Source organism: Sarcophilus harrisii, chromosome 4 (genome assembly GCF_902635505.1).
Source record: "Sarcophilus harrisii chromosome 4, mSarHar1.11, whole genome shotgun sequence".
Taxonomy (NCBI): Eukaryota; Metazoa; Chordata; class Mammalia; order Dasyuromorphia; family Dasyuridae; genus Sarcophilus; species Sarcophilus harrisii.
This window is the reverse complement of record NC_045429.1, coordinates 292,538,148-292,563,609: the sequence shown is the minus strand read 5'-3', so window position 1 is coordinate 292,563,609 and position 25,462 is coordinate 292,538,148. Positions and strand designations below refer to the sequence as shown.

Below are 25,462 nucleotides of genomic sequence, written 5' to 3'. Positions count from 1 at the left end.
CTCAGACTTAGAGAGACATTCCATCTTTGATCAGGCTCCTGGTGCTTCTCCTTCATTTTTCCACTGAAACCAAATCCCATCTGATGGACCTCCAGAAAGTTAGCCAGGCCCCCAGTGAAGGAGACAGACTTTGAAGGAGATAATAAAGAATTTAGACTTTATCCCTGGCTATTCTTGTGGTGATTACTCTGTTGAAAGGAAGGTTGGTCCAAAGACTTCCAGAAAACCAACCAGAACACTACAACCAAATTCCTTTTATGACACAAATATAGTCTTGATAGCTAAACCAGTAAAAATCAAAGTTGAGGAAAAAAAACTGTAAACCATTTTCCCTAATAAGTATTAATGAAAAAATTAAATAAAATAATAGGAAGAAAACTATAATAATATATCACAAAGAAAAGAATCAGTGTCCATCATCTGGGGAAAGGCTGAACAACATATGAATATCATGATATATAAAGATGCTGGAATACTATTGAGCTGTTAAAAATATGAAGGAGATAGTTTCAGAAACACCTGGAAAGATTTATATGAACCAAATGAAGTGAGCAGCACAGTAGAACATTTTATACAATAACAACATGGTTAATGCTGTAACAACAATAACATGGTTAATGTGGGAATTTATTTTGCATGACCATGCATATTTATAATGGTTTTGAAAGACTTCTCAAGGGGTGGAAGAGTGTAAGAAAATTTAAAACAGAAAATAAAGCTGAATTTACAAAAAAAAAAAAAAAGTCAAAGAATCTAGTAAGTATGTTTATCTCATAGTCCAGAAGCCTAAGTAATTACCATACTTCTAGATCTGCATCATTTCAGGCTCCAAATGATCCCTGTTCGAAGTTAATCCCACTGAGTTCCAATGGTACAAAGCTGAGTGAGAAGGAGCTGCCATAAAATAACAATGATAACTTGTGAGAGACAAACTGTTACTTGCTTACTATATGGTGAATATAACATCTAATGTCCCTCATATTTTATTCAGCATAACCTCTCCCAAGTTTAGGATCTGTTTCTTCTGTGCCCAGTTTACTCTTATATTAGTCCCACTGAACTAGTTGCCTATTATGCATTTTTTGTTTATTGTTTTACCTTAGTATAGAAATCTTTATTTTAAGCTCTCTTCTTTGATCAGAACCATTTCCTCTTGTGTATTTTTTATATCAAGCTTTTGGGATGATAATAGCTTTTAATTTGGGTACCCCTCATATGAGGAAATTCCTTCCTTTCCTTATTCTCAATTACTTTCTTTCAATATGTATTTTAGGTGTTTTAATCAGCTGATTCCCACCTTATCTCCTACCTCAATTGTGAACATGAGAAAATTAAATCCATTAACAAATATGTAGTCAATAAAAAGAAAACTTCCTCATTGGCCATATTCAAAAGCATAAATATTTCATTCATATGGGTGTAGAACTTTACATCATTAGTTCTCTGAAATCATTTGTTGGTGATTATATTAATAAAAGTTCAACATTGTATTCCATTACATTTATATACCATTAACTTGTTTATCAATTCTTTAGAATACCCATCCTGTCAGATTTCCATTCTTTACCACTTCAAAAAGAGTGATATTTTTATATATCCTTAAAACTTGTTTGCTTAGGACTAATTTCCCCTCCTTGCTTCTCCCCTTTCCTTATTTCTTTGTTGAGTAAAATGTATTTTTGTACTCATGTCTCTGTGTGTGTGTGTGTGTATGTGTGTAAATGTGTCTGTTCTTCCTTCTTCTGATCAGTTTATACGAGACTGAGTTTCAAGGATCAGCCACCATCCTTGTGCAACCTAATTATGTGAGATCATTTCCCCTTAACTTCCTTTCCCTTTTACCTTATTCCTATTCCCCTCTTTTTTTTATTCTTAAGGTCATCAAGACATATACAGGCCTTATCTAACTGACTTCTTATGACTTTAATAACATTAGGGTTCAGAAAGGATACATGTATCAGTTCCCTATATTTGATTATAAGCACTTTAGCCAGCATTGTTTAGTCATTGTTCATTTGTGTTTAACCTTTTGTTTTTCATCACTCCTGTATTTAAACTTCAAAATTTCTACTTAGCTATGCCCTTTTCATCAAGAATGCTTAGAAATCCTTAATATTTCAACTGAAGTCCATTTTTACACTGTATTATTATACTCACTTTTATTGGGTAAGTTATTTTGGGCTATGACCTAATATCATTTGCCTTTTGGAATATCATATTCTGAGTTCTCTGCTTCTATATAGTTTTAAGTGCTAATCATATGTAATCTTAACTGTCATTTTCTGGCTGCTTGGAATATTTTTCTTTTGACTTGCAAGCTCTGGTTTTTAACTATGACGTTTCTGTGCATTTTAATTTGGAGATTTCTTTTAGAAGTTTAATGGTGGGTTCCTTCTATTTTTGCTTTTCCCTCTGATTTTAAGGGACATGAACAGTTTTAGTATTTCTTGAAACATGATGTCTAAGCTTCTTGGTTGTGATTTTTGAGTGGTCCAATGATTCTTAAATTGCTTTTCTGCTCAATCTATCTTCTAGGTCAGTTGTTTTTGTTATGTTACCTTAGATTTTATTCTTTTTAGTTTTTGACTTTGTTTTAATCTTTTTTGTTGCTTCATGGAGTCATTGGCTTTTATTTGATTCATTTTAATTTTTAGAAAGTTTGTTGCTTGGCCAAGATTTTTTATACTTTTTATGACAAACTGTTCATTCCCTTTCCAAATTTTTATTCCATTGCTTTAATTTTTTTTCTATTTTTCTTAATGCTCTCATTCCATTTTAAACTTTTTTTAAATTCTTGTTTTCATCTCTTCCAGAAATTCTTATTGTTTGTGCTCCATTTTAAAATTTTAATTTTTTTATTTGCTTACAAATATTTTGGCATTATTCTCTTCATTTAGGTTTGTGTCTTCAACTTTCGTGCCATTATAACAACTCTTCATGGTGGAACTCTCTTTTTTGTATGTTCATTCTTTCAACCTGGTTTGTAACATCAGACAAGGTTAGGGCTGAGTTCTGTTACTCTTCTGAAAGAAAAGTCTAGGTTGGTCCTATTTGCTACTTTCCTTGGGTATTGAATACTGTGTTATTCCAGAATGGAGACCTGCAAGTTTTTGGCACTCCTAAAGTTATCTGATGAGAACAAAATCTGATTGCTGTACATTTGGTCTGAACTAAAAATTTTTAACCTAGGTTTAGCTCTAAGCAAAAATAAAATGCTTCTGAATTCTGCTGCTATCAGCCACCCAGAGAGAACCATTATATTTTAAAGAAGAAAAACACCACAACAACCCGCTTCATTTCCCCCCACAAGCAGTTAAAAGCCAAATTCATTTAAGGGAAAAAGGACAAAGATCTCAACTTCATGTAACTGCTTCAAGCTGACAAGGGTCATAGAAATTTTGGGGGTCCAAGCCAGGAGAGGGTGTGAGAACTGAATACAGCAGCAGAGCATCTGGTTGTGTGTCGTGTGTCCCAATCAGTCTCTGTGTGCAGGCTGGAGGGCAATTGAAAATCCAAAGTTTGAAGCCTAGAGAAAACATCTCGGGAGCAGATTAAAAGTGGGGTGTCCTCCAGGGTTGAGATGGTGACATTCGGGAATGGGGCCTATTGCAGGAAATGCATCAGATCCTTTCTGTGGGCTGCCTTTAAGAATACTGATGGCCCATCTAACAATACCAAATGCCAAAGAAAAGTAGGAGAAAATGCTAGGAGCAAAAAGTTCCTATAATTTAGCCCTTTCCCAGTATTTGAAAGAAAAAGAAGGCACTTTAAGAGCACACTTTTAAGATTCTTTGTGAGTTCAGAGTGACAGAATTGTATGTTTTCCTTTGCTCTTCAGTTCCTGCCTTGATTATTCTTCTTCAGGTTGGACTAGATGTTGTAAATGAGACCTTGCTGTAGGCTTGAAGTCTACACTCACAACTGCTGCTGTCAGCTTTTGAAATTCCTTCTTTTTAATATATCATCCAAGGGATGGGAACTCCACCATGCACAGATTCCCTTCTAAATGTGATGTAGATTTTTGACCCAAAACTGGTAGTGGATAACTTAGCTGACCTTACAGCGCCTCAGTGTGGGTCTAGTGGTACTCCAGGAGGGATATGAGACTTCCTCTTAGATTAAAACATCATCTCCCCCTGTGCATGCTTCTGCCATGGCAAGCTCTTAGTCCTATCCATATCTAGAATATGCAGACCTCCCTGTCTCCATCAGAGCCTACAGTGATTCCACGATTAGAGTCCAAGTTTCCAGTGGGGAAGAGATGGAAATGATAGCTAGATTAGAGATTTTTATGGGAAAATATTCTCCTTAGTATACTGAAAATTATTTTACTATTTTTCTGTTTGATATTTAAATATTATTACCTAAACTTTGATGATTTAAACATTATTAAAAATCTAATCCTTTTTTATAGTCAATATATTGTTTTTATTCACATTAAGACATTCAGTTAATGAAATATTACAATCCAGGCAAGCACCAAAATGCGGATCACTGTGAGCCACTGAAGCCCAAGTGCATGTACCATGATGTATCTCACCAAGGAATGACCCAGAAGAGTTTGTCATTACAACTAAATCAACAGCAGTTTATGCTGATCAGTGTGGGATTTTTTTTTTTGATATTCAAAGCATTATGTTAACTTTCATAATGAAGCAGTTTGAATGTTACTTTTATCAACAGGTTAATGACACTAAAATACTTTAAGATTTGTACTTTTCTTTGTATTATACCCAGTTTTTTCTTTTGTTATAATATTTAGGAGAAAATTCTACAGGATAACAAAAATTGGAAGGTATTTTTCTCAAAACTTGAAGTTTTGAATTTGTGAGTTTATTTTCTATCTTTAATTCCTTTATTTCTTTCTTTCTTTTTTTATTAAAGCTTTTTATTTACAAAACATATGTATAGGTAATTTTTCAACACTGACCCTTGCAAAACCTTCTGTTCCAAATTTTCCCCTCCTTCTCCCCACATCTTCCCCTAACTGAGAGATAGGTAGGTAGTCCAATACATGTCAAATACGTTAAAATATATGTTAAATCCAATATATGTATACATATTTATACAGTTATCTTGCTACACAAGAAAAATCAGGTCAAGAAGGAAAGAATAAAACTGAGAAAGAAAACAAAATGCAAGCAAACAACAACAGAGAGAGTGAGAATGCTATGTTGTGGTCCACACTCAGTTTCCACAGTCCTCTCACTGGGCATAAATGTCTCTCTTCATCATTGAACAAGTGTAACTGGTTTGAATCATCTCATTGTTGATTGTCCATCAGAATTGATTGCATATAGTCTTGTTGTTGCTGTGTATAATGATCTCCTGGTTCTACTCATTTCACTTAGCATCACTTCATGTAAGTCTCTACAGGTTTCTCTGAAATCATCCTGTTGGTCATTTCTTACAGAACAATAATATTCCATAACATTCATATACTCTAATTTATTCAGCCATTCTTCAATTGATGGGTATCCATTCAGTTTCCAGTTTTCTTGCCACTACAAAGAGGACTGCCACAAACATTTTTGCACATGTGGGTCCCTTTCCCTCCCTTAAGATCTCTTTGGGAAATAATCCCAGTAGAAACACTGCTAGATCAAAGGATATACTGTGCATACACATTTTGATAACTTTTTGAGCATAGTTCCAAATTGCTCTCCAGAATGGTTGGATCCATTCACAGTTCCACCAACAATGCATCAGTGTTCCAATTTTCCCACATCCCCTCCAACATTCATCATTATCTATTTCTGTCATCTTAGCCAATCTGAGAGGTGTGTAGTGGTATCTTAGAGTTGTCTTAATTTACATTTCTCTGATCAATAGTGATTTGGAGCATCTTTTCATATGACTACAAATACTTTCAATTTTTTCATCTGAAAATTGTCTGTTCATTTCCTTTTATCATTTATCAATTGGAGAATGGCTTGAACTATTATAAATTTGAGTCAGTTTTCTACATATTTTCGAAATGGGGCCTTTATCAGAACCTTTGAATGTAAAAATGTTTTCCCAGTTTATTGCTTCCCTTCTAATTTTGTCTACATTAGTTTTGTTTGTATAAAACCTTTTAAACTTAATATAATCAAAATTATCTATTTTGTGATCAGTAATAATCTCTAGTACTTCTTTGGTCACAAATTCCTTCCTTCTCCACAGATCTGAGAGGTAAACCATCCTATTTCTTCTTTTAATTTTACACTATCATTCTTTATGTCTACATCATGAACCCATTTTGACTTTATCTTGGTATACATTGTTATGTGTGGGTCAATGCCTAGTTTGTACCGTACTAGTTTCCAGTTTTCCCAGCAGTTTTTGTTAAATAGGGAATTCTTATCCCAAAAGCTGGGGTTTGTCAAAACTAGATTGCTATAGTCATTGACTAGTTTGTTCTGTGAACCTAACTTATTCCACTGATCAACTGCTCTATTTCTTAGCCAAATGGTTTTGATGACCACTGCTTTATAATATAATTTTAGATCTGGTACAGTGAAGCCACCCTCATTTGCTTTTTTTTTTCATTAATTCCCTTGAAATTCTTGACCTTTTGTTCTTCCAGATGAATTTTGAAAAACCTAATATTGACTATGAAATTTTGCCTTTGTTTTTGAACTTCATCAATTGTATCTAACTCTTCTTGGGCATAAAAATTTTGTACAATATATCCCTTTGGAGGAACATTTTTCTTTAAGGACTTGTGACAGAAAATGAGACTATTGAGTTTTTCTTCCATTATTCAAGAACAATGATGGATGTAAGTGGAATGAAGCATGCAATAGTAACTTGCATATCAAGAAGTAATATAAAAAATGTCAAGGAACTGCATGATAAGAAAAAAGAGATGGGTCAGTCAAGTACTGAGAATAAGGGAAAACTTATAAAAAGTTATATGGGTAGTAGCAAAAAATAAAAATAAATAACCACCACAACAATCTCAAGGAATCCTTAATGGAAGTGTAACTTGTGCCCCAGAGCCCTCCCAGAATAGGAGCTCACATGGACAGGACCCTTTCATGGGAATTGATCATATAACTTATTTCTTTCTTTGGCTCATTGCCTCCTTCTTACAGTTGCTTTAGAAAAATCTCCTAATATAATTGGGGAATAACCATGCCTAAATTTCTCCAAGTGAGTAAAAAAGGTTTTTCATCTATTAAGAGCTCAAGGTATTAAATGCATATTATATTCCCAATCAACTTTAATTTATCACTCAGAAAAAGTATAAGATATAAAAAGCCCATAATCAGATAGAGAAATACTTAAAACACCTACATAGTCTATTAGCAGTTCCTCCCATTAAAAGGAACTCAATTTAGGGTTACCATTGGAGCAATATTCCAGTATTCCAATGGAATTGTTCTTTTCCACAGATTTTTTCAATTTCCTCCCAAATCAATATACTGCTTGTGCGTCAAAGAAAGCACAGAGGAAAGTGTAAAGAAGACCTGAAGAGCATTGGAGAAAGCAACCACTTCACTTTAATAGACAAAGAGAAGAACACATTTTCTGTCAATTATCAGAAGACAACTTTGGTTTCTGAAATCTATGATGATATTATACTAGTGGGTAAACTCAAATTCATTGAGGAAACATCTCTCAGTTGCTTCCAAACAATATCCTAAGCCCCATCACACCATCAAATTTATTGGAGAACTTCTCAAATTGATTGGTGGCTCCTCTATTTACTAGTCATTCTTATTGACAATTTATAGGAAGTTGTAGAAAAGAAACATATAAGGAAGGAAGGCATTTCCAAGTATTAATAACATTAATTAGAGTTATCAAAATAATGAAATATAAGCCATTGTAGTATAATGGAAAGAGTAGTGGTATTAGAACCAGAGTGTTCAGTATTATTCAGGCAAGTCATAATTGTCTTGGGCGTCAGTTTCCTCATTTGTATAAGGACAATAAACTAGATAGTCTCTGAGATTTCTTCTGACTTTAAATGTCTGAGAAATATCTTTACAAGATAAGTGTGGATTCTTTTAGACTCCACTGAAAGTTTGGCAAGAGCAATTGAAAGTTATTAATACTTGTAATTTCTAAACATGTATATATAATAAATCTGTATATATAGATATAAATATAGATAGTGCTTTACAGTAACAAAGTTCAAATATAAACAGTCCGTCACTAGATCCTCAAAACAGAAAACCGTGTAGGGAGATTGTAAGCTTTTTGAGGGAAATAACTTTTTTAAAAATTTTTGCATTTCTAGCACCAAGCATAGTATTTGACACATATTAGGCATTTAATAAATGTTTATGGATTAATTGATGAGGCCACAATAAAGTAATGTTATACTAGTAAATGATAGAACAATCCAACAAACCCAATTTTCTTGTAAATTTCCAAAACTTCGGATTTGGCTCAAAGAGGAAATAACATATTCACTCAATTGGGTACAGGAATCTATTTCATCCTGCAGAAAAGTAGAAGGGGGAGGGGATCCAAAAAGGAAGGAAGATGATAGAAAGGAAAGTATATTGGGGGAAGGGTAATCAAAAGCAAAACACTTTTGAGGAGGGACAGGGTGAAAGGAGAGTGAATAGAATAGATGGGGGGAAAAGAAAGAAGTTTGAAGCAAATTTCTCTGATGAAGGCCTCATTTTTCAAATGAACAGGGTAAATGAGTCAAATTTATGAAAAATAAAAGCTATTTCTCTAATTGATAAATGATCAAAAAATATGAAGTTTTCAAATGAATCAATCAAGTTCATTTGAATGAACTTGAATGATTTATAGCCATATAAATATTATAATTCATTGTTGATTAGAGAAATGCAAATTAAAACAGTTATGAGCTACTACCTCGTACCTGTTAGATTAACTAATGTGCAGAGGAGGAAAATGACAAATGTTGGAAGAAATGTGGGAAAATGAGATATTAATGAGTTGTTGGTAGAATTGGGAACTGACTCACTGGAGAGCAATTTGGAACTACATCCAAAGGATGATAAAATTATGCATGCTCTTTGATCTAACAATAGTAGCAATTCTTTTCTCAAGGCAAAGAATTGGAAATTGAGAGGATATCCACCAATTGAGGAATGGTTGAATAAATTGTGATATATGACTAGTATTTAGGGAATACTATTGTTCTGTAAGAAATGATGAGCAGAATATTCTCAGGAAAACCTGGAAAGACTTTCATGAGATTATGCAAAGTGATAGTAATGTTGTGGGATGAGCAACTGTGAATGACTTTGCCAATCTCAGCAATACAATGATCCAAGCCTCTAAAGGACTTATGATGAAAAATGATATACATTTGTTCCATAGAAAGAGCTAATTGTGTTTGAATATAGATTGAAGCATACTTTTTTCCCTTTTTTTTTGAGGTTTTTTTTTTTTTTTTTTGGAGGGGAGGGAATCTATATTTTCTTTTGCAACATGACTTTTATGGAAATGTTTGCATAATTTCATATGTGCCTTCTCAATGGAAGAGGAGGAGAAAAGTAGAGAATCTGAAACTCAAAGTTAAAAAAAAAACAAATGTTAAAAATTGTTTTACATCTAACTGGAGGGCAGAATAAAATATAAAAAAATTAAAACTCAGAACTAAAAATTTGGTTTCACAATGATAGTTTACACCTTTTTTCCCCCCTGAGGCAATTGGGTTAAGTGACTTGCCCAGGATCACACAGCTAGGAAGTGCTGAGTGTCTGAGGTCAGATTTGAACTTAAGTCCTCCTGACTTCAGGGCTGATGCTCTATCCACTGTACCACCTAGCTGCCCTACACCCATTTTAATAATAAAAACTCGATAAGAAATTTTTAAAAAGTAAATTGCCAACATTTAATCAGAGTTAAAAGATAAGTTTCCTTTCATGACTGAAATCCAAGTGAACAGCAGAATCTCTCAAGGATATATTCCTTGGACTCATACACATGCCACAAAACTACTGGCCATAGATGGTTAAAGAGCTTCAGGGCAAGATAAGACTTAGAAGAAATAGGGGGCAGCTAGATGGTACAGTGGATAGAGTATTAGCCCTAAGGTCAGGAGAATGTGAATTCAAATGTGGCCTCAGATACCAAACACTAGCTGTATGACCCTAGGCAAGTAATTTAACCCCAATTGCCTCACCAAAACTCCCGCCCTCAATACCGCTTTTATCCTAAAGGGTCCTTTGTCCTTCCCCCTCTTTCACCACTCCTCCCTCTCTCTTTCCCGCTCTCGCTCTCCCCTTCCCTCCCTCCCTCTCTCATATCTTACTTACCTGCTTCTATTTCTTTTACTTTCATTGTCATTCCTGAACCCTTATTACCATCTTTCCTCACTTTCTTTCCCTACCAACTTCTCTCCCAAACTGTTGCCAATCTCTGTCTCCTCCATGTATTTGTCTTTTCTCCCTTTATATTTTCTCCTTTAACATCTTAGTCCCAAGTCTTTTACATCTTCCTTTTCCTTTCTTTTTTCACACCCTTCGGTTTTCCTTTAATTCCCAAAATGAAGTTTGGTATATTTAATATAGTTTACATTTCCTTTTCTTAAAACATTTTATATTATTCTTTATAATAAAAATAATATCTTAATCATTTTTTTTCTTACCATACATTTTCCCTCCATGGGTCAGCTGTCTGTCTTCCATATCTCTCTATGCCTTGTTATTGGGAGAACAGAAAAGACCTGTTCATCGAAACGCTGATCCAGCAGGGGGCAGCAGAACCCTAGAAGTTAGAGAGTTACTGAGAAGCTTTTTTTTATCCCGACAGGATCCTATAGGGCCTTAACACCTCAAAATCTGTTAATTTGAGGCATCCTTCAGGGATAAGAGCTGTGGCCTGAAGGAGTTACTAGGTACCATTTGAAGAGACAGAGCCAGAAGGTGATGGGAAATAATGAAGTTAGTAGCAAACCTTTGATTTCATAGCATTTTAGAACTAAAAAGGAAACCTTCAAGGGGTCATGTCCAATTCCATTCCTCTGGTAGGTCAAATCCCAATCTACATAAGGCATAACACTGAAAGGAAGTATGAATTAATGGAAAAAACATAGATTTTGCTGAGAGACTTCTAGTTTTGGATTTTCTGTGTAACTTTGGAGACTTCAGTTCATCTCTTTAAAACTTGATTTACTTTTTTTTACAAATTTTTAAAATGTAGAATTTGTTAAAAAAAAATTTACTTATTAGTAAAAAGTAAAACTACACATGATCCAGTTCACTAAATTCAATGAACAACGCCAATTCTAGGCACTATGGAAGTTACCAAAGTGGATAGAATCCAGAGCCTCCCGACTCTATCAAAGTTAATGCATAAACATTGATCTTATGAAGCTTATAGTCTAAAAGATGACTGTTAACTTATACATTCATAGCTAGAAGACATTATGAAAAGTAAGAGAATTATAAAATCCAATATGAGGAAATCTAGTAAGGGAAAGATTATTTCTAATTTAAGCAGGCTTCAAGGAAGAGGCGACATTTGAACTGGATGTTGAAGAATTGGTAAAAAGATTAATTTAGTAGGATACTCTTTTCTGAAGCTGTTGCCTCCTCTGGTTGGCAATAAGGTGCTGTCCTAGAGTTATAGTCCTGGGAGTAAAAAGTATGAGATATTCCAGAAACTGGATTAGAATTCCAAAATTTTAGAATTGAAAGTGATCTCAGTATCTATCTAATCCAACCTATACTTGGAAAATTCCCTCTGTTATATGCATTTGTAACTTTTTTATGTGTGTATTTGAAGAAACCTATGAATTCTCTATAATAATAATTTTTTTTAGTTTTATTTTTTTAGTTATTTTTTCATGTGCCCAGCAGAACATTAGGGAAGAGTCAAAATATATAATAACAAATTACCAGTTCAAGAAAGTATGCATATTAATAGAAGAAATTATATTCATGTGTGTTCACCTTTTCTTCCTTATAAATTGTTCTTTTGTTATGTACTTCATTCCTTTTTATTTTACTCTTTTTCTCTCCCCTTTCATTCCCCACCTATCTCCCCCAAGCAGGCTATAGTTAAAAAATAATTTTATATATACATATGTAGATATATATACAACACATATAAACACACAAACTGTAACCCACACATATATCTTTCCTATCCCTGCTGACTGCTTAATTCTGCTTCTTAACATACCTTGCTATTACTTAGACTGACCCCACCCATGAATTTTTCTTCTTTCCTACTCTTTGCTTGACCATTTGCCCATCCTTCCCCCCTTTATAGATTTTGAAGGGTGCTATACCCTTCGTGGTATATATGTACTGTTACCTATTTAACCCATTCCCAATATGAATAGATTTTCAGAACTAGGAGCCCTCCTCCCCCCTCTAATGTCTCTGTGTCTATTCTTCCTCTGCACCTCATTTGTATAACATAATTACTATTTATGTCTTAACTCTGTCCCAGTCTTTCTTTTATCTATCCTATTGTTGATGTCAGTCTTAAACACATGGCATATTTCCCTTCCAAAAAAAAATGTAAACAGTTTGCCCATGTCGAGTTCCTTGAAACTGATCTTTGATATTGGCTCTTATATTTAAATTTTCTATTAAGTTTGGGTTTGATTGATAGAAAGTCCTGAAAATCTACAAGTTCATTGATTTGTCCATTTTTTTTTCTCATTCTATATTATAGATAATTTTGCTGGGTATGATATTTTTGGCTGTAGGCCTAATTCTTTTATTGTTGGTACATATGATTCCAGAACCTGTGGTCTTTTATTGTGGCTGCTGATAAGGTCTGTACAATTCTAATTGTAACTCCAGCATATTTGAATTGTTTTTTTCCTTAATTTTTGCAAAATTTTCTCTTTGATGTGGAGGTTTCAAAATTTGGCAATAATATTGTTATGTGTTTTCCACAAAGGATTTAATTGAAATAGTGATCAATGGTTTTTTCTGTCTCTTCTTTCTCCTCATGTCCTATTACTCCAGGACAATTTTCTTGAATTATTTCTTGCATTATTATGTCCAGGTTCTTTTTCTCCAACTTTCAGGCAGTCCAATTATTCTTATATTTTCTCTTTTTGTTATGTTCCCCAAATCTGTCATTTTTCCTATAAAGTGTTTCACATTATGTTCTATTTTTTCATTCTTTGTAATTTGCTTGTTATTTCTTGGTCTCTTATTGTTGGAATCTTTACAAATTGTTAAGCCATTTGAGTTGATAGAAATGATGCTTATGTTCACACCTTTAGAGAGCTCATAAGTATCTAAGTACTCAATGGAGTTCACATGTTTGGGAGAGTTCAGGGTTTAGAAAGAGATATCCATATTCACGCCTCCCTTAGGGCTAGAGAGCACTCTGGGAGATAACCCAGAATCCCTCTCTCTCCAGAAGGCGGAGTTAACTTTTGGGATATCATATATATACAGGAAGCTCTTAGAGCTTGAGAGAATTTTCTGGGGAACATCTACTGGGGTCAGAGACAGAGCACTCTGGGAGATACAGAAGCCTACTCGCCTCAGTTGGAGATTGAGAAGCCAGGGGTCAGAGTTGAGCTGGAGGCAATAAAGGACAAAGCTGCAAGATCTCTTGGAACCAAGCAGAGAGATAGGCCTGAGCTAACCGGGCTATATTGAAGGACACAATAAAAGATCTGAACTCTTTTATCACCTGGTTGTGTTCTTGGAAAAAAGAACACCAACATCTTATAGCTTAATTGGCTTCCCCTTGCCCAATTTTAATTTTTTAAAATTATTTTAATCTTTGAGGCTCTACTTTTCTAATTAACTTTTTTTCATAATCTACTTGTTTTTTCTTGGATGGTTTTTTATTTTTATTTTTTCTTCTAACTTTCATTTGATTTTTGAATTCTTTATTGAGTACATCCTTCAAGTGAGGAAAAGGGATATACATACAGAGAATTGTATTTTCCTTTAGAAAATAAGATTTTTGTCAATAAATACTAATTTATATTATCTTTGTAATCTCATTACTTTGCATGTAGTAATTGCATATAATAAATGTTTGTTAAATTTGATGAAATTTATGGTCATCAATCCTTGGGAATTGTTGATGATAACGTTAACAAGGATAATAAGGATATTTCCAGACACTCCATATTTGGAGTGTCTGTTCTGTTACAGGTTCTGTTACAGACTCCTAACATTTCTCACTTCCTTGCCTGGATACTCCTAAATATCTCTCCCATTTACATTTTATTATTACTGGAGTTAGAGGATCCCAAGCAAGCTATAGCAACCTATAGCAAACAAACTGAATTAATTTTAAATTCCTAGCTTTGGCATTCCAGGTCCTTCACAATATAGTGGACTTATTCAAGTTTATTTCACAGTACTTCTATTCAGTGTTTCATGTTTCAGCAAACCTAGACCACTGTCTATATCCACATAGCTAGTCTTTTGGTCCATATTTTCTTCTATGGATTCCTCTCTCCAACCTTTATCTTTATCTGCTGAAGTATTATCCTTTGAGATCTAACTCGCTACTCCCTATGTGAAATCTTCCCTGATTCTGGAGATTTGTGTCCAAATGTACATTGTCTCTAAATAAATAAATAAATCTGGGAGGAGAAGACTCTTGACTAGATGAAAGAGGCTATTGTTTACCTCAATTTCTACCTTAATCTACCTTAATCATTCAATAGATGTGGCCTCAGTCAAACTGAGATCTGTTGAAGAACTTGGCTTAAAAAGGCCAGGGTTTCCACTTTTCCTTAAAATAATCAGTAGCATCTATTTAAAACCAGCAGTAAGCATCATATGTAATGGGGACAAACTGCAACCATTCCCAATAAGATCAGGAGTGACACAAGGTTGCCCACTATCACTGTTACTATTTAATATTGTATTAGAATGCTAGCTTTGGCAATAAGAGTTGAGAAAGAGATTAAAGGAATAAGAATAGGCAATGAGGAAACCAAATTATCACTCTTTGCTGATGATATGATGGTATATTTAGAGAACTCCAGAGATTCTACTAAAAATTATTAGAAACAATCCACACTTTTAGCAAAGTTGCTGGATACAAAATAAACCCACATAAGTCATCAGTATTCTTATATACCACTAACAAAACCCAACAGTTGGAGTTACAAAGAGAAATTCCATTTAAAGTAACTAATGATTGTATAAAATATTTAGGAATCTATCTGCCAAGGGAAAATTAGAAACTTTATAAGCAAAACTACAAAACACTTTCCACACAAATTAAGTCTGATCTAACCAACTGGAAAAATATTAAATGCTCTTGGATTGGGCAAGCAAATATAATAAAATGACAAAAAGGCCAGGGTTTCTCACTGCATCCAGGGCCATCTCCAGTTGTCCTAATCTATATCTGACCATTGGACCCAAAGGGGAAAGTGAGGCAGGTGACTTTGCACAGACCTCCCTCACTTAAATTCAATTCACTTGCATGTCATGACATCATCTTTTTGATGTCATGATCCTATTTGAGAATGAAGGACAAACATTTTTTCTAGGGTCCTGGTTCAGTCTAAAGAAAATTTTTCTCTTGACACAGAAGAGGTGCTGTCAACTTTTCTTGGGAACCAGGAGAAGCCTTTCGCTATATATAGTCACTACTCATTCATCTCCACTGCTCCACTCACTGGGATATTTATTCTTGATGGCACATAATTCCTACTTCCTCTAAATGGTCCAAATAGACTACCATTTTCCCCAGTCACACCCATATCCATTATCTCACCCTCTCCAAAAGAGTATCCCTTTTTAAAAATTATACAGATTTGGAAACATGCCTACCCAAACAGAGAGAGAACTATTACCGTGCTGTGAAGTCCAGTTTTTGGAAAGTGCAGTACAAGGGGAATTTGTTCTAATGAATAAAAATGTCCTTGGTTCCCAAAATGTGGGGAAATGGATACCATGAACAAATACATACCCATTACACAACTATACAAGTCTGAAATACTTAATTCTGCTTCTAAGCTTCATAAGAAATGAATTATATACTCATCCCTTAACAACTTTTCCTGACCTTTATTATACTTAAAACCAAACAATGGTAGAGCTGACAAGGGACCTTAGGTCACCCGATACATGAGCTTTTTAACTTTTTTGTGTCATGGATGCCTGACATCTTTTGAAGTCTATAAATGTATGGATCTCTTCTCAGAATAATATTTGTTATCTACATTAATAATTGAAGAAAATGATAGGTTTCAATTAGAAGTTAGTTAAAATAAAATGTAATTGTTTTCTCATCCAGTTCACAGGCTCACCCCAAAATCTATTAATGCTTTCCTTTTTAAGAACTCTCAATTGTGTCCTATTTCCTTATTTTACAAATGAAGAAATTGAAATTCAGGGCAAGCAAATGATTTGATCAAGTTCATATATATGTAGTGGATCCAGAAATAGAACCCAGGGTTTTTAGGTACCAAAGCAAGTGTTCTTTCCATTATACTATATTGTCTTATGATTGGCCAATAAATAGTCTTATTCCCTCTCCCGATAACTCACTTTAAAAGAAAATAGTAAGCCATTAGATTGAGGGGAAGTAAGGACTGAAGAAGATTGTGATTTAACAAAGATCTCCCAGGATAGTTCCAAAATGTGCTTCCATCATGAAACTGGCTGATGTTTTCAAAGTCAGTGTGGGACTTTTTTCCCTGTGATGTCAATATTTGATAACTTCCTGAAATGTACTGACTACTTTAACAGAGGAAACTTCCTGAAATTTCCAGATCCTAATACCTTGAATTCTACCTCGTTTTAACATCAGGTGGTAAATAAGATGTTTATACCTCTTTGGCAACGCTCCTAGAACAAGAAACAGAAAATATCAAGTTTTTTTGCCACTTCTACTTCACCGTTTTGCTTAGGCAGAGTCACACTGTTATTTCAGGATTCAATCAGTGTTAGGGGAATTCCTCTCTCCGAGATATGCCAATGCACGTCAGCTTGGCAGGGCCGACTTGGTAAAAAGTGGCTTGGCCTCTGAGGCAAGAGGTTGTGTCTTGCAGGAGTCAAAGGAATTGCTAATAGGTTTCTTGAGGTAGTGAGGGGTATGTCATCTTGCAGAATTTCCTACTGGTATGTAGCACTAACTGCATAGTCTCCCTTCTGTGGCTCTACCTATGGCAGTGTTGAGTGGGTGGACACAAGGTAATCCCAGAAGAGTGGAAGCATAAATAGACAGCTCTAAGCAGAACTTCCTGCTTACCTACTTCCTGCTAGCCCCACTGAGAGGATGACTGAATGAAGACAGACTGTTTGCACCTCCCAATCAGCTCATCTCCAATGTTTATCTGGGTATGTCCCGAAGATTGGTATGTAAGGCCATGGCAGCCTAGAGTATTATACCTGGACAGTCCAGCATAAGTCAGTGTTCAAAATTTCCTGTAATGCAATTTGTTTCTTGATAAATTTTTAATTATGTCTTTTTTTTTTAAATCATCATACTTTCCTCTAGTATTCCTTCCCTTCCCTGTCCCAGAAAATCTCAGTAGTATTTTTAATGCCAGAAAAAAAGAAAGAGGAAAAAGTCAGCACGATTGACTGGTACAACAAAGAAGGAATATGAAAATATGTGCAATGTAAAATACCTGAAGTCATTCCATGTCTGGAAAAGGGTGGATTGATATCTTCTTATATTTCTTTTTTCTAACCATGTTTGTTCTTTATACCTTTGAAGGATTACCTATGATACTTTTTGCTGTTATGCTTTCCATTTATGTGGTGTTCTCTTCTTTAAAATATAATATGAAGGTTCTCTCTAGGAGCAAGTTTCTTGGGGAGGTTTTCTGGAGGCAGCCTTAGTTTCAGTTAAAAGTAATAATCACCTCAAAACACAGCGAGGTGATAAAAGTTCAGATCTTTTATTGCTTCCTCCAAAAGAGCCTGGTTAGTTTTCTTAGTGGCCTTTCTGCTTGGTTCCAAGAGCTCCCTCCAAATGTTTCCAAATCCAAAAGTTTGTCCTTCAGCCTCCAGCTAGTACAAAGGTGGAAAATGGAATGGATCTGACTCCTCTAGCTCAACTCCGAATGTCTCCAGCCAGCACCAAGGTAAAAGTTGGAATGAATCGCTTATCTCCTTGCCTGGGGCTGGGCAGCTTTCTGGAGAGCCTTTCAGATCAGCCTTGGTCTCAGTGGGGGAAGTGCAGGAGTCCAGCCATTACAGTAGTGTGAGATGAAGTTAATCTGATTGCATCTCTGAGAGAAAGCTTCTCTCTGAACTGACTCGACTGGCTCACTGAAGCTCTATTTATGCTCCTTCTCCAAGAGTGGGATTGTGGGATCCGAGAGTGGGATTATGGGTTTCCTCCCAGAGTGCTCTCTGGCCCTAAGAGCTTCTTGCTTATATGAGCTTTCTAAAGGTGTGAATACAAGCATTGTTTCCATCAGTTCTACTTAGTACCTTGTTTCAAGTTCTGGCCCATACTATCTCCTCTTAGGATCAGATCAATCATACTGAACCATGCTAAATTAGATAGTTATTGTCTCTATCAACTCTAATGACTTAACACTTTGTAAGGATTCCAACATATTTACATGATTAAATTATATTGTATGTACTGTTTTCTTCACTCTGCTTACTTTGCTGTGCACTAGTTCAGGCAAATTTTTCCATTCTTCTCTATATTCATCATATTCATCATTTCTTACAGGTCAGTAATATTCAGTTACATTCATATATCACAGTTTGTTTAGCCATTCCCTAAACAATGAGAATTTGTTTTTAATTTTTTGCTATAACAAAGTAAAATGTTATAAGTATGTTTTGCATATGAGGTCTTTGTTTCTATCAATAAGCTCTGATTAGGTTTGAGTCTAATAAAGGAATTTCTGGGTCAAACAGTATAAGCATTTTAATCCCTTTATTTGCATAATTCAAAATTGCTTTCCAAAATTATTGTACTGATTGCCAGCTCTTACAACCCTCCTAGCACTGACTCTTTCCAAATTTGTCATCTATGCCAATCTGCAGGGAATGAAATAAAATTCAGGGTTTAATTGATTTGCATTTTTCTTTTATTGATGATTTGGAGCATTCTTTTATGTGGTTGTTAATAGTTTGCAATTAGCTTTTTGAGAACAGTTTTTAATTTCTTTTGGTCACTTATCTATCAGGGAATGACTTTGAGTTCTATTTATCTCTAGATAAAGAGCTAGATATGTAGATAAAAATATGTGTTAATTATTTATATATCTTATATACTAAACCATGTAACAGAGAAATTTAATACAAAGATTTCTCTCCCCACCATTCAACTGCTTCTTTTCTTCTTCTGTGTGGATTTGGGGGGGGCAGAAGATGCGCACTTTCTTCTTTTTTTAATCTATTGTTCATTTATTTTCAACATTTTCTTCTTTTAAAATTTTTATTTCCAGATTCTCTCTTTCTCCCTTCCATCCCTCCTGCACCCACTGAGAAGACAAATAAAAAGGTATTAATCATACATATGAAGTCATGAAACACATATTTTCATATATTTCAGAATTCAGAGTTCATCAGTTTTTTCTCTGGAAGTGAATGGAACTTTTTCATCATGAGTCCTTTAGGATTGTCTTGGATCATTGTATTGAAGCCTTTCCCAATTGATTATCATTACAACATCATTGTTACTGTGCATGGTGATCTCCTAGTTTTTTTCACTTTATTGCATAAGTTCATTTAGGTCTTCTAACATTTTTCTCAGCTTAGCTGGGTAGTTTATTCTTGGCTGCATCCCAAGTTCTTTTGCCTTTCGGAATATCAGATTCCAGGCCCTTCGGTCCTTTAATGTGGAGGCAGCCAGATCTTGGGTGATCCTTATTGTGGCACCTCAGTATTTAAATTGTTTTTTTGTTTTTTTTGGCTGCTTGTAAAATTTTTTCCTTAATCTGATAGTTCTGAAATTTGGCCACAATATTCCTTGGGGTTTTATTTTAGGGTTTCTTTCAGAAGGTGTTCGATGAATTCTTTCAATGCCTATTTTACCTTCTGATTCTATTACATCTGGGCAGTTCTCTTTGATGATTTCTTGTAAAATAGTATCTAGGCTCTTCTTTTCATCATAGTTTTCAGAAAGTCCAATAATCCTCAGATTATCTCTCCTAGATCTATTTTCCAAGTCTGTCGTTTTGCAAGTAGATAATTCATGGTTTTCAGTTTGCCATTTTTTGTTTTTGCTTGACTGATTCTTGCTGTCTCAATGAATCATTAGTTTCTATTTGTTCAGTTCTAATTTTTAAAGAATTATTTTCTTCATTAGCTTTTTTACTTCTTTCTGTATATGTCAATTGAGTTTTTAAATGTATTGTTTTGGTCTGTGGAATTTTTTTCCATTTCACTAATTTTTTTTTTTAGTGAATTATTTTCTTTTTCCAATTCACAGATCCTACTTTCTTGCGAGTTCTTTGTCTTTTCCAATTCACAGATCCTACTTTCTTGTGAGTTCTTTGTCTTTTCCAATTCACAAATCCTACTTTCTAGTGAATTCTTTATTTTTTCCAATTCACAATTCTTACTTTCCTGAGATTTTTTTACTTTTTCCAGTTCATATTTCAGGAAGTTGTTGCTCTCTTTAGAAGCTTCTCTTTCCTTTCCCCATTTATCTTCTAACTCTCTTTTGAGACTTTTAATGGTCTCTTCTATGAGAGCATCATGTAAAAGAGGACAGTCTGATGCATTTTTGCTGTTTGCGGTCTCTTCAGGTTTGCTGACCTGCTCTTTTTCTTCATAGAAGCTGTTGATGGTTCTTTTCATCTTTTTATTCATGTTTTAAAGCCTTTAGGGTATGTCTCCTAGGCAAGGGGGTTACCAGCTTCCTCTGCAGAGCAGGGAGAGATGTAAACCGATTTCCGGCTCCAAGGTATGGGAGTGTTCTGAGTGAGAGTTTTCCCTTCCCCCAACAAGAAGTGGATTCAGCACTGGCCGAGCTATCCAAGTGCCCACTAGGGCTGTATGGGTTAGCGATTGCCCTAGGCTAGAGAGTAAGGGGTGAAAGTGTCATTGCCCCAGGCCGGAGCCTCTTGTGGGACTGTAAGTATTAGCAGCTGACTGCAGACCGCCGATTCTACCGAACTCTGCCCCAGCAGTCTCTGCCTGATGCAAATCGGCCCTGGGAAAGCTCTATGGCCCCAAGCTGAGCCCCCCACTGCCCAGATTGGAGGCTAACCCATTCTGTGTCCTCTTGCTGTGCAGGATCACAACTGCCCCAAGGAAAAGCTCTGTACTGCGGGTTGGGGCTGCGTGCTTGTGCTGAGATCTGTGCTTTCACTTTCGGTTTGAGGCTCTCCTCGGAACCTAATTTCTCTCCCAGTCTGCACTGATCTCCCCCCTGGGCCCAGAACCAACCTTTTTTGGCGAGACTGCAGATTTTCTTCGGCTGGTGAGTTGTTCTACTTCTTATCTTTACGAATTGTAGCAGTCAAGACTATTTTTGAGGCTCGATATAATATTGATAAAGAGGATAAGAGAAGAGCTTAGAAAGTCACGTGTGCCTTCTCTGACATCTTGGCTCCGCCCCCTAACATTTTTTTCACACCATGCTCTTCAACATTTCTTATAGCACAATATTCCATCACTATTGTATGCCACAACTTGTTCAACCATTCCCCAATTGAAGAGCATTCCCTAAATTTCTAATTCTTTGCCTCCACAAAAAAAGCTATTATAAATATAAACATATATGTTCTTTCTCCTTTTCTTTGATTTATTTGACTTAGTTATGGTAGATCTGTGTCAAAGAGTATGCATATTTTTATAGCCCTTTGGACATATTTCCAGATTGTTCTCCAGAATGGTTGTGTTCACCAACAATTAATTATGTACTAGGTACACAATTTTTTCTCATGCTCTCCAGCATTTTTCATTTTTGATAGGAGTGAGAGGGTATGTCAGAGTTATTTTAATTTGCCTTTCTCTAATTAGTAGTGATTTAGAGCATTTTTTTTCATGTAACTATAGAGAGTTTTTATTTTCCCGATTCCTTGTCCATTTGCCAACTGGGGCTAAATTTGGGGCAGATAGGTAGCACAATGTGACTGTGAGTGTGAAGTCAGAAAGACTTTTGATTATGACTTCAAATCTAGCCTTAAATGCTTACTTGTTCTTTGACCCTAGGAAAATCACTTAACTGTTTACCTCAGTTTTCTCATCTATAAAATAAGCTAGAAAAGGAAATGGCAAACCTCTCCAGTATCTTTGCAAAGAAAATCCCTAATGGGGTGACATTAGGCATGACTAAGCAATGAAGGAACAATAGCAATGGCTCTTATTTTTCTATAAATTTGAGTGTGTTCCCTATATAGTTGAGAAATGAGGCCTTTATAAGAGAAACTTGCTGTAATTTTTTAAAATAATGTTTATGGTACCTTTTAGCAAAATGTAGTTTCCCTGATTATCTCTTTTAATTAGAAGATATATTTTTTACTTTTTCTTTGTCTGAGACCATGATTGCTATCCCTGGTTTTTGTTTTTTTTTAACTTAACTAAAGCATAATAAAGTCTGCTGCAGCCCCTTATTTTAACTGTGTGTCTTTTTGTTTGATCTGTGTGACTTCTGCACAACTTATTGTTGAATTCTGGTTTCTAATTCATTCTACTATCTAATTCTATTTTATGGGTCACCTCATCCTATTTATATTCACAGTTATACTTCCTAATTGTGCATTTATTTCTATCCTATTTTTCTTTTTTTATCTGTCTCTCTTTTTATCCTGGCCCTCCTCAAAAGTTTTTTTTGTTTCTGACCACTGCCTCCCTAATCTGCTCCCCTTCCACTCTATTCCCTTCCCATGTTGCTTATTCCCTTGCCCTCTTACTAGGTAAGATAGATTTCTATAGCCAACTGAATACTGATAATAAGTTTTTTGCTCTTTGAACCAATTCTGATAAGACTCAGCTTCAAGCATTGTTTTCCACCCTTTATTTCTTCCTCCATTATTAAAAAAACTCTTCCTAGCATACCTTTTTTAAGTGAGAGAAATTTTTTTCCATTCTACTTCTTTACCCCTTCTCTCAATGCTTCCCTCTTTCTCACTCCTAGCTTTTTTAGATCACCTGAACTGAATCAGTTCAGACTTGTGACCTCTCTTTATGAAGATTCTTCTAATCTTCATAATCATGATAAAGTTCTTGGAAGTTCTGTGTATCATCTTTCTATATAGGAATGTAAATAGTTTGACTTTAGTGATTCCTTTGTGATTACTCTTTCATATTTATCTTTTTTAGGTTTCTCTTCTGTTTGAATGTAAAAATTGTTATTCAATGCTGGTGTTTTCATCAGAATTACTTGGAAGTCCTCTATTTCATTAAATTTCCATTTTCTACCATGTGGTATCATATTCAATTTGTCTGGGTCAGTTATTCTTGATTGTATCCTAGTTCCTTTGCTTCTAGAACATTACATTCCAACCCTTCGATTTCTTTAATGTGGAAGCCACTAAATCTTATGTGATTCTGGCTGTGGCTCCAGGAAATTTGAATTGTTTCTTTCTGGCGGCTTGTAATATTTTTTCCTTGACCTGATAGCTGTAGAATTTGACTAAAATATTCCTGAGAGTTTTTATTTTGGTATCTCTTTAAGGAACTTAAGTGTATTCTTTCCATTTCTGTTTTACATTCCAGATCTAAGATATTGGGACAGTTTTCTTTTATAATTTCCTTAAATGTTATAGCTAGACTCTTTTGTTATGGTCATGACTTTCAGGTGGTCCAATAATTCTTAAATTATCTACCCTTATTCTATTTTCTAGGTCAGGTTATTTCCAATGAAATATTTCTTATATTTTTTTTTCATTCTTTTGATTTGTTTTATTTTTTCTTCAAGTCTCATTGACTAATTAAGTTCTACCTACCCAATCCTAATGTTTAAGGAATTATTTTCTTTAGTGAATTTTTGTACTTCCATTTCCATTTGGTCAATTCTGCTTTTTTTAAGTATTAGGAAAACCCCACGGAACATTGTTGCAAAACTCCAAAAGTATAATCTCAAGGGAAAAAATTGCAAGCTGCCAGATAAAAGCAATTCAAATATCAAGGAGTAATATTCATGATTACCCAAGATCTGGCAGCATCTACACTAAAGAATTACACAAAAATCGGCATGAAAATCTCATGATCAAATATAGAAAAGCAGAAACAGTAAATGCTTCCTTTTCAGACCATGATGCAATAAAAAATTATATTGAATAAAAGACCAGGGAAAGATAGACTAAAAACCAACTGGAAATCTAATTATAAATAACAAGTGGGTCACACAACAAATCACAGAAACAATTCATAATTTCTTTCAAGAGAATGACAATAATAAGAAAACCTACCAAAATGTATGGGATGCAGCCAAAGCAGTTCTTGGGAGAAATTTTATATCTCTAAATAGTTGCCTAAATGAAATAAAGAAAGAGGATGTCAATGAATTGGGTATGCAACTGAAAAAGTAGAAAAAGAACAAATTAAAAATCCCCAATTAAATACCAAATTACGAATTCTGAAACTCCAAGAAGAGATTAATAAAATTGAAACTAAGAAAACTATTGACCTAATTAGCAAAACCAAGAGTTGGTTTTATGAAAAAAGAAACAAAATAGTTAAACATTTGGCTAATTTGTTAGAAAAAAGAAAAGAAAAAATCCCAAATTACCAGCATCAAAAATTAAAGAAGTGAATTTACCACTAATGAAAAAGAAATTAAAGCAATAATTAGAAACTATTTGCCCAAGTGTATTGCACCAAATCTGACAACCTAGGCAAAATGGATGAATATTTACAAAAATATAAATTGCCCAGATTAACAGAAGAGGAAACAAAGTACTTAAATAGCCCCATTTCATATAAGGTAATTGAACAAACCATCAATGAACTCCCTAAGAAAAAGATTCAGGGCCAGGTGGATTTACAAGTGAATTCTACCAAACATTTACAGAACAATTAATTACAGAACAATACTATGTAAACTATTTGGAAAAATAGGTGAAGAAGGAGTCCTTCCAAATTCCTTCTATGACATGAATATGGTACAAATACCTAAATCAAGAAGAGCCAAAATAGCAAAAGAAAATTACAGACCAATCTCCCTAAGGAATATTGATACAAAAATTTCAAATAAGATGTTAGCAAGGAGATCACAGCAATTTATCAGCAGGAAAAAGTACTGTGACCAAGTGGGATTTATACCAACAATGCAGGGCTGGTTCAATATCAGGAAAACTATAGCCATAATTGACGTATCAATAACAAAACAAACAGAAATCATATAGTAATCTCAATAGATGCAGAAAAAGTTTTTGAGAAAATACAGCACCCATTTCTATTAAAAACATTAGAGAGCATAGGGATAACATTTCTTTTTTTAAAAAAAATTATTACTTTTTATTGACAGTACATATGCATGGGTAATTTTTTACACCATTATCCCTGGCACTCACTTCTATTCCAATTTTTCCCTTCCCTTCCTCCAACCCCTCCCCTAGATGGCAGGCAGTCTTATACATGTTAAATATGTTATAGTATATCCTAGATACAATATTTGTGTGCAGAACCGAACAGTTCTCTTGTTGCACAGGAAGAATTGGATT

The 25,462-nt window shown here is 34.7% G+C and overlaps 1 protein-coding gene across 1 annotated transcript in view; it reads right to left on the bottom strand.

The window, feature by feature from the left end:
- The window catches only part of PIK3R5 (phosphoinositide-3-kinase regulatory subunit 5), a 116,798-nt gene extending 95,527 nt beyond the window's left edge, over positions 1–21,271 (bottom strand). Inside the window, exons 1-2 of the mRNA XM_031965513.1 lie at positions 21,240–21,271; positions 10,568–10,686 (exon numbers count right to left, since the gene is read on the bottom strand). The gene's annotated coding sequence lies outside the window, so the exon portion shown is untranslated. The remainder of the gene's footprint in view (positions 1–10,567; positions 10,687–21,239) is intronic.
- Positions 21,272–25,462: the final 4,191 nt, after the last annotated feature.